This window comes from Anomaloglossus baeobatrachus, chromosome 3 (genome assembly GCF_048569485.1).
Source record: "Anomaloglossus baeobatrachus isolate aAnoBae1 chromosome 3, aAnoBae1.hap1, whole genome shotgun sequence".
NCBI classification, from domain to species: Eukaryota; Metazoa; Chordata; class Amphibia; order Anura; family Aromobatidae; genus Anomaloglossus; species Anomaloglossus baeobatrachus.
This window is the reverse complement of record NC_134355.1, coordinates 295,557,055-295,566,413: the sequence shown is the minus strand read 5'-3', so window position 1 is coordinate 295,566,413 and position 9,359 is coordinate 295,557,055.

The following is a 9,359-nucleotide window of genomic DNA, read 5'->3' as shown; positions in this document are numbered from 1 at the left end:
GGCGGAGATGAGCGGGACGTAAACATCCCGCCCACCTCCTTCTTCCTCATTACCAGCGGGATGCAGGTAAGCTGTCTTCGTCGCTCCCGGGGTGTCACACGGAGCGATGTGTGCTGCCACGGGAGCGACGAACAACCGGAGCACAGAAGGAGGAACGAGATTATGAAAATGAACGACGTGTCAACGATGAACGAGAAGGTGAGTATTTCTGCTCGTTCATAGGTGTCACACGGTACGATATCTCTGACGATGCCGGATGTGCGTCACTAACGACGTGACCCCGACGACATATCACCAGATATATCGTACCGTGTGACGCCCGCATTAGAAAAAACAAGATAGCCAGCACTATATGCGCACTACAGAACTAAAAATTCCAAACTGTAATTATTATTAAAATTGTGATGTGGGTGTAATTCTCAGTATCTGTATAATTCTGCATATATACACGGCATAGTACCATTTCTCCTGTCCTGTATAGTGAGTGTAATTCTCAGTAATTGTATTATTCTGTATGTGTATATATGTGCTAGTACTTTGTATTGTTTTGGACATTTCAGAGGGAATGGTTTTATTAGGAGGTGTAGTTATCTCAAGGGATGTGGCTTTATTAAGGGGCGAGGAAATTTGAACCATTGGTGAATTTTGGTCCAGTTGTCCAGGAAAAATTGAATAGCAGGTTGGCGACCCAGTGCCTTAGTATCACAAATTGTTGGAAAAAAGTTTTATATTGAATTGATTAATCAGTTTGAGATCATTAGAGCAGTCAAGGACAATGTCTAAATGGGTAATTTGTTCTGTAGTAGGAAGTCCATAGATTTTTAGGTATATAATTACAAAGATAAAACACTAATTACTAATTATGTAATTTTGGGATGAAAAATCTTTCATACATGCTGTATATTTTATGTTTTTAGTGTGAAGCATAGTTGTCCTTGAAATAAAATCATAAGATCCTTCAGTTTAAAATCGTGTCAGTCATGAAGTAAAAAATTGCCTCTATTTTGCCAGAGCACATGTCCCTGAATATGTATTTTGTAGCTTGTAAACTGACTAAACGTCTCTTGTTAGGGTCCTTTTATATAGAATTTTTAGCAAAACAGTAAAGCAGATAGCATTTCTTCTCCTGTCTGTTAGAAACACAGAAAACCATTGTGAAATTGAGGAAAAGACCGCTTTAAAGGAAAAATAATGATGCTGATGCTCCTTATTTCATGTTTGATGTTTTCAGCCTCTTGAGAGAATGTCTCAAGCTGTAATAAAAAAGCGGCTTATGAGAAGGAAAGCATGCGAGTTACTGTTTGTTTCATGTCCTGCACAGGGACGTTATTTGTATTCTGTGTGGCTTCTTCTGAAATTGTTTTATAGGCAAAAAAAGAAAAAAAGTGTAATTTCGAATGTGATGAAAACCGCTAACATTAGTTTAGTAATGGTGAATGTTGCCACTATGTCTGTTATGTAACTGTATCCTCGTGGGCCATTTACCATTTTTAATCGAATTACGCATTCACTGCATCCTGAACTAACCAATGACTCCTCGCATCAAATATCTGAATGTTTAAAGAAACAGAACATCAAGAATATGACTCACCTAGCCTCAAATGTCAAATAAAGATTATTGGGAGTTTTCTTGGATTCCTTTTTTTGTATGTGACTTTCTATTCATTTGATGTACTATGTCCATTTTAAAAAGTATGCACTCAACACCACCCAGTTACCATACAACATTAAACTTCGTAAAGAATAGGGCCTCTGATATACAGTGCTCGGCATAACTGAGTACACTCTCATTGTAAAGTAAGATTTCAGAGGTAAACTGGCAGCAAGTTTTTGCTACCTCATCTGATAGCTGCATAGTGTAGTAAAAGAGACCCTGATTCCAATGATGTATCAGTTAGATTACTGAGTTCAGTAGTTATGACACAATCAGAGTTCTTAAATGTAGCACTCCACCCCCACCACGGCTCTCTTTGTACGTTGTCTATTGACAGCGAGCTGCTTATCAGAGGAAGGTATGTGGTTGGACAACTGATCAGGAGACCCTTCATTAAGCTGAGTTCACACATAGCGACAGCTACAACGATGTCGCTGTTACATCACCATTTTCTGTGACGCAACAGCGACCTAGTAAGTCGCAGTTATGATCACTGCTTAGCTGTCAAACACAGCAGACGCAGCAGCAATCATAACGACACGCGTCGCTGTGGAAGCCATGCTGCACTTGGTAACTAAGGTAAATATTGGGTAACCATTACCCGATATTTACCTTGGTTACCAGCGCACACGCTTAGCGCTGGCTCCCTGCTCTCCTAGCCAGGGTACACATCGGGTTAATTACCCGATGTGTACTCCTACTACGTGTGCAGGGAGCCAGCGCTAAGCGGTGTGCTCTCACGCTGCCAGTGCCAGCTCCCTGCTCAAGTAGCTAGAGTACACATCGGGTAATTAACCCGATGTGTACCCTGGCTAGGAGTGCAGGGAGCAGGGAGCTGACATTAGCAGCGTGAGAGCGGCAGTGCTAGTAACTAATGTAAATATCGGGTAACCAAGGAAAGGGCTTCTTGATTACCCGATGTTTACCGTGGTTATAGCTTACCGCAGGCTGCCAGACGCCGGCTCCTGCTCCTTGCTCGCTTCAGTTCGTCGCTCTCTCGCTGTCACACACAGCGATGTGTGCTTCACAGCGGGAGATCGACGAGCAAAAAATGAAGCAGGACATTCAGTAACGACCGGCGACCTCACAGCAGGGGCCGGATCGTTGCTGGATGTCACACACAGCGACAGGGACGGGACGTCGCTGCTATGTCACAGAAAATGGTGACGTAGCAGCGACGTCGTTGTCGCCGTCACTGTGTGTGACACCACCTTTAGAGTACTGATAATCACCAGATTATAAAACCTTCATTGTAAGTAAACAAGAGCACATATCGTAACAAGTGACACATCTCTGAATTCTGTGTTTTAACTCAGCATGCTGTCCTCAGATTACATAGCGAAAATTTACTGATGGATATCCTTTAATCAATATCTCACTGAACAACATGTTGACAAGACTGAGTATCATAGAACAATTTTTTAACCCATAATATGAAAGAAAAGTTTATAATATAACTGTAATTACAAAATCTTCAGTTCTACTTAAATTGGTTAATGCAAAAATGAATAGACCCCATGTAAAAAACTGCAATATCTAGTCAGGATTTCTAATAACAGTATCAAGTCTTCTAGGCATGGAATGGACAATTTTGTGACATAGCGTGACATTCTAATATTCATCTTTTTCCATTATTCAAGAATGACCTTTTTTAATGCTGGATGGAGAGTGATGTTCAACTTGTCTTTCAAGAATTCCTGAAGTGTTCAATTGGGTTCAGGACTAGAGATGAGCGAACCGGTCGCGGTTCAGCTCGAGGTCGGTTCGCCGAACGGAGGTCCCGTTCGAGTTCGGTTCGTCGAACGTTCGACGAACCGAACTCGAACTGCATAGGAAACAATGGCAGGCAATCACAAACACATAAAAACACCTAGAAAACACCCTCAAAGGTGTCCAAAAGGTGACAAACAACTCACAACACAACACAAACACATGGGAAAGTGACAAGGACATATACTCATGCGAAAACAAAAGAGCTGGACAAGGAAAAAGAGGAGGAGACACAGATATAGGCATGGCACGCCCTTCTAAAATCATGTAAAACACCGCAAGGTGACTCCAAGCGGAGTCTCCCTTTTTTCTAAAAATTGGGCCACACAGACACCCCTTCAGTGGCAGCACTTGTGCCCCAGTTGTACACTTCACAGCTAGATTTGCATCAAGCACATTCAAAAATACGCCATACTAAACCGTTCCCAGGATGACACCGGGGTAGGTAGCAAAGTCTTTCCTGATCCCAGCTGTATGCATCTTGGATCATTTTTTAAAACAATGTAAGCAAGGATTACTCCAAGCGGAGTGTCCCTTTTTTCAAAAAATTGTGCCCCACACACACCCACCCATTCAGTGGCAGCACTTGTGCCCTAGTTGTACTGTATTGTCACTGGACAGACGCGTGCGCTTATCTGTCAGCACACACCCAGCAGTACTGAAGACACGTTCAGAGACAACGCTGGCAGCTGGACACGACAAAATCTCCAAGGCGTATCTGGAGAGCTCTGGCCATTTTTCAAGATTTGAAGCCCAAAATGAGCAAGGCTCCATTTGCAAAGTCATTGCATCGATGTTCATTTGGAGATACTCCTGTATCATCCTCTCCAGCCGTTGACTATGTGTCAGACTTGTTGTCTCTGGTGGCCTTGCAAAGGAGGGTCTAAAAAAATTATGAAAAGATTCAATAAAATTGCTGTTACCAGCACCAGATACGGTGCTACTGGTACGGGTAGACTGTTGGAGATGACGAGACCGTCCCATGTTTGTCAAGTTACAACTGGGAGATTCACTCCCTGCACCTGCACGGTTGTTTGGTGGAAAAGCCGAGCTAAGATCGAGTAACAGCTTCTGCTGATACTCCTGCATACGTGTGTCCCTTTCTATGGCTGGAATTATGTCACAAAATTTGGACTTGTACCGGGGATCTAATAGTGTGGCAAGCCAGTAGTCATCATCACTTCTAATTTTGACAATACGAGGGTCATGTTGGAGGTAGTGCAACAAGAAGGCACTCATGTGTCTTGCGCAGCCATGCGGACCAAGTCCACGCTGTGTTTGTGGCATAGAGGTGCTAACCGTTCTTTCTTCCTCTGACATCTCCCCCCAACCTCTTTCAACTGAAATTTGACCAAGGTCTCCCTCATCCGCTGAGTCTTCCATGTCCATGGACAGTTCGTCCTTCATTTCTTCATGTTCTCCTGCACCTTCCTCAACATTTCGCCTGCTACCATGCGCCCTTGTTGATCCCTGTCCCCCATGGTCCCATGCCTGCCGCGTTGGTGATGATGAACGTCTGGACCTTGGTGATGTTGTTGTCCCTTGCGCATATGAATCCTCCTGTAGTTCCTCCCCTTCCTGTTGTCCCACACCCTGACTCCGAATAGTGTTTAGCGTGTGCTCCAGCATGTAAATGACTGGAATTGTCATGCTCATAATGGCATTGTCAGCGCTAAACATATTCGTCGCCATGTCGAAACTGTGCAGAAGGGTGCATAGGTCCTTGATCTGAGACCACTCCATCAGGGTGATCTGCCCCACCTCTGCATCTCGTTGGCCCAGGCTATATGTCATGACGTATTGCACCAGGGCTCGGCGGTGTTGCCACAGTTGCTGTAACATGTGGAGAGCCGAATTCCAGCGTGTCGCCACATCGCATTTCAGGCGATGAACCGGCAGGCCGAAAGACTTCTGGAGCGATACAAGTCGCTCAGCTGCGGCGGTTGAACGGCGGAAGTGAGCAGACAGTTTTCGTGCCCTGGTCAGAAGGCCATCTAGGCCGGGATAGTGTGTTAAAAATTGCTGGACAACAAGGTTCAACACGTGAGCCATACAAGGCATGTGTGTCACCTTGCCCAGGCGAAGGGCCTCACCCAGGTTTGCAGCATTGTCGCACACGGCCTTACCAGGCTGCAGGTTGAGTGGAGACAACCATTTATTAAACTCGGACCGCAGAGCTGACCACAACTCCTCAGCTGTGTGACTCTTATTCCCAAGACATGTCAAGCTAAAGACCACCTGATGCCTTTGCGCTCTGCTGCCAGCATAGTAATGAGGGGTGCGTGATTCCTTCTGCGCAGTGAGAACGCTGGTGGCCTGACCAGGCAGGCTTGGGGCGGCGGTGGAAGACACAGATGAGGTGGAGAAGGCAGAAGCAGTGGCGGCACTTGGACAGACAGAGGATTGACACACAAGTCGTGGGGACGGCAAGACTTGTGTAGCAGACCCTTCACCATCTATCACCATAGTTACCCAGTGCCCAGTCAGCGACATGTAACGTCCCTGTCCATGCTTACTGGTCCAAGTATCGGTGGTGAAATGCACCCGTTCACACACAGAGTTTCTCAAGGAAGCAGTGATATTGTGTGCGACATGCTGGTGTAGCGCGGGCACACCTTTATTAGAGAAGTAGTGGCGACTGGGCATCTGGTACTGGGGCACAGCGACAGACATAAGGTCTCTAAAATCCTGTGTGTCCACCAGGCGGAAAGGCAGCATTTCGGTAGCCAAGAGCTTACAGAGGGATAAAGTCAACCTCTTAGCTTTGTCATGGGTCGCAGGAAATGGCCTTTTATTTGTCCACATCTGAGGGACAGAGATCTGGCTGCTGTGTGTAGACGGTGTTGAGTAGGGTGTCCCTGGAAAAATGCAGGTTTGTGAGGAAAGTGCAGGCGTAGACATGATGTTGCCTTCATCCAACGTTGGTGCTATCGATGTCTGAGAGAGCTGTACACACGCACTTGTTTCCCCTTCCAAACCAACTGATGACCTACCAAGCAAACTGCCTGTTGCGGTTACAGTGGTGGAAGTTGTGCGTGGAAAACCAGGTGTGACAGCTGTCCCCACAGTCCTAGAAGATGAAGAGCGCGCGGATGCACTGGAAGGGGCAGGCCATGGATGGTTCGCTCCGCTAGGCCGCATTGCAGCACGGTGAGCTTCCCACTGGGACCTATGATATTTATTCATGTGACGATTCATGGAATAAGTTGTCAAACTGCTGAGGTTTTGACCTCTACTAACAGAATCACGACAAATTTTACACATCACATAATTTGGGCGATCTTTTTCTATGTCAAAAAAGGACCAGGCTAGGCAAGGCTTAGAGGGCATGCGACCTGCTGAGCCACCCCGACTAGTGCTCAGAGGCAGAGTGGTGGCTGATGATGCAGTTGTAGACGTGCTACCAGTACTCCTCCTCTGTCCAGGAAGGCGCAAGGTAACTTCGTCGTCAGTAGCATCCTCCTCCACCGCCTCTGTTGACCTCCTCGAGTGCCTGACTGTGGGTTGACAGTAGGTGGGATCTAGAAGTTCCTCATCAATTGTTGTGTTTGCACTCCCCTCCCCCTCAGACCGAGCCTCATTCTGCCCTGAACGAATATTTAAGTTGTCATCCCAATCTGGTATCTGCGTCTCATCATCATCAGTATGTTCCTCATTGTCTATTACAACAGGTGTTTCAGTTTGTGAATAAGGGTCAACATTATGCTCATGAACTTGGTCATCACGGCCTGAATCTGAGTCACAAAGGTTCTGGGCATCACTGCAGACCATTTCCTGGTCTGTACTCACTGTAGCTTGGGAGCAGACCTCTGATTCCCAGGCTATAGTGTGACTGAACAGCTCTGCAGACTCAGCCATCTCAGTTCCACCATACTGTGCAGGGCTGATGGAGACTTCAGAGCTGGGAGAAAGCAAGTGGGATGACAACTCAGAGGACTGGTGTTTTTTGGATGCGGTACTTGAGGTGGCTGAGAGGGCACTTGTTGGACCACTTGAGATCCATTCAAGCATTTTCCTTTTTTGGCCATCATCTACCTTTGTTCCTGTTGTTTGTGTCCATAAAAAAGGGAGCACATCGGATTGTCCACGGTAAGTAGTAGACATCTTACTTTTGCTGGTAGATGGTCTATCTTCAGCAGATGTTAATGGAGCTTTGCCACCTTCCCCACGGACAAACCCTTTTTTTCCTTTTCCACCACGCCTCTTCCCCTTTCCACCAGCATCTGTCATTTTGCCACTCATGTTGATTGCGACAAGATTGTGCACTCAAAATGTGGTAGTAAAAATTGAGAGGTGGTGTAGATTGCAGCGGTGGTCTAGCTTTATTAACAGCAGAATAATAAAGAATAAATATCCCTAACAATGCAACTATGGCCCTTAAACTGGCAGCATAAATTGCTAGTATAATGGCTTAGTAACAATGAGTTTCAGTGTGCAATGCAGGCAGACGTGCTGCAAATATCTTTGCACTACTGGGACAATACAAAAGTCCAACAGCCACGTTTAGGATGCCACTAAGTTCACTCAGTGTTTGCTACTATAACGGCTTAGTAACAATGAGTTTGAGTGTGCAATGCAGGCAGACGTGCTGCAAATATCTTTGCACTAGTGGGACTATACAGAAGTCCAATAGCCACGTTTAGGATGCCACTAAGTTCACTTAGTGTTTGCTAGTATAATGGCTTAGTTATAATGAGTTTGAGTGTGCAATGCAGGCAGACGTGCTGCAAATATCTTTGCACTAGTGGGACTATACAGAAGTCCAATAGCCACGTTTAGGATGCCACTAGGTACACTCAGTGTTTGCTAGTATAATGGCTTAGTTACAATGAGTTTCAGTGTGCAATGCAGGCAGACGTGCTGCAAATATCTTTGCACTAGTGGGACTATACAGAAGTCCAATAGCCACGTTTAGGATGCCACTAAGTTCACTCAGTGTTTGCTAGTATAATGGCTTAGTTATAATGAGTTGGAGTGTGCAATGCAGGCAGACGTGCTGCAAATATCTTTGCACTAGTGGGACTATACAGAAGTCCAATAGCCACGTTTAGGATGCCACTAAGTTCACTCAGTGTTTGCTAGTATAATGGCTTAGTAACAATGAGTTGGAGTGTGCAATGCAGGTAGACGTGCTGCAAATATCTTTGCACTAGTGGGACTAAACAGAAGTCCAATAGCCACGTTTAGGATGCCACTAAGTTCACTCAGTGTTTGCTAGTATAATGGCTTAGTAACAATGAGTTGGAGTGTGCAATGCAGGCAGACGTGCTGCAAATATCTTTGCACTAGTGGGACTATACAGAAGTCCAATAGCCACGTTTAGGATGCCACTAGGTTCACTCAGTGTTTGCTAGTATAGTGGCTTAGTTACAATGAGTTTGAGTGTGCAATGCAGGCAGACGTGCTGCAAATATCTTTGCACTAGTGGGACTATACAGAAGTCCAATAGCCACGTTTAGGATGCCACTAAGTTCACTCAGTGTTTGCTAGTATAATGGCTTAGTAACAATGAGTTGGAGTGTGCAATGCAGGCAGACGTGCTGCAAATATCTTTGCACTAGTGGGACTATACAGAAGTCCAATAGCCACGTTTAGGATGCCACTAGGTTCACTCAGTGTTTGCTAGTATAATGGCTTAGTTACAATGAGTTTCAGTGTGCAATGCAGGCAGACGTGCTGCAAATATCTTTGCACTAGTGGGACTATACAGAAGTCCAATAGCCACGTTTAGGATGCCACTAAGTTCACTCAGTGTTTGCTAGTATAATGGCTTAGTTATAATGAGTTTGAGTGTGCAATGCAGGCAGACGTGCTGCAAATATCTTTGCACTAGTGGGACTATACAGAAGTCCAATAGCCAATAGCCACAACTGGACCCATTTGGGAGGGGGGCCCACAGATTATAACAGCTATTTCAGTTGCATGTGCATCCGAG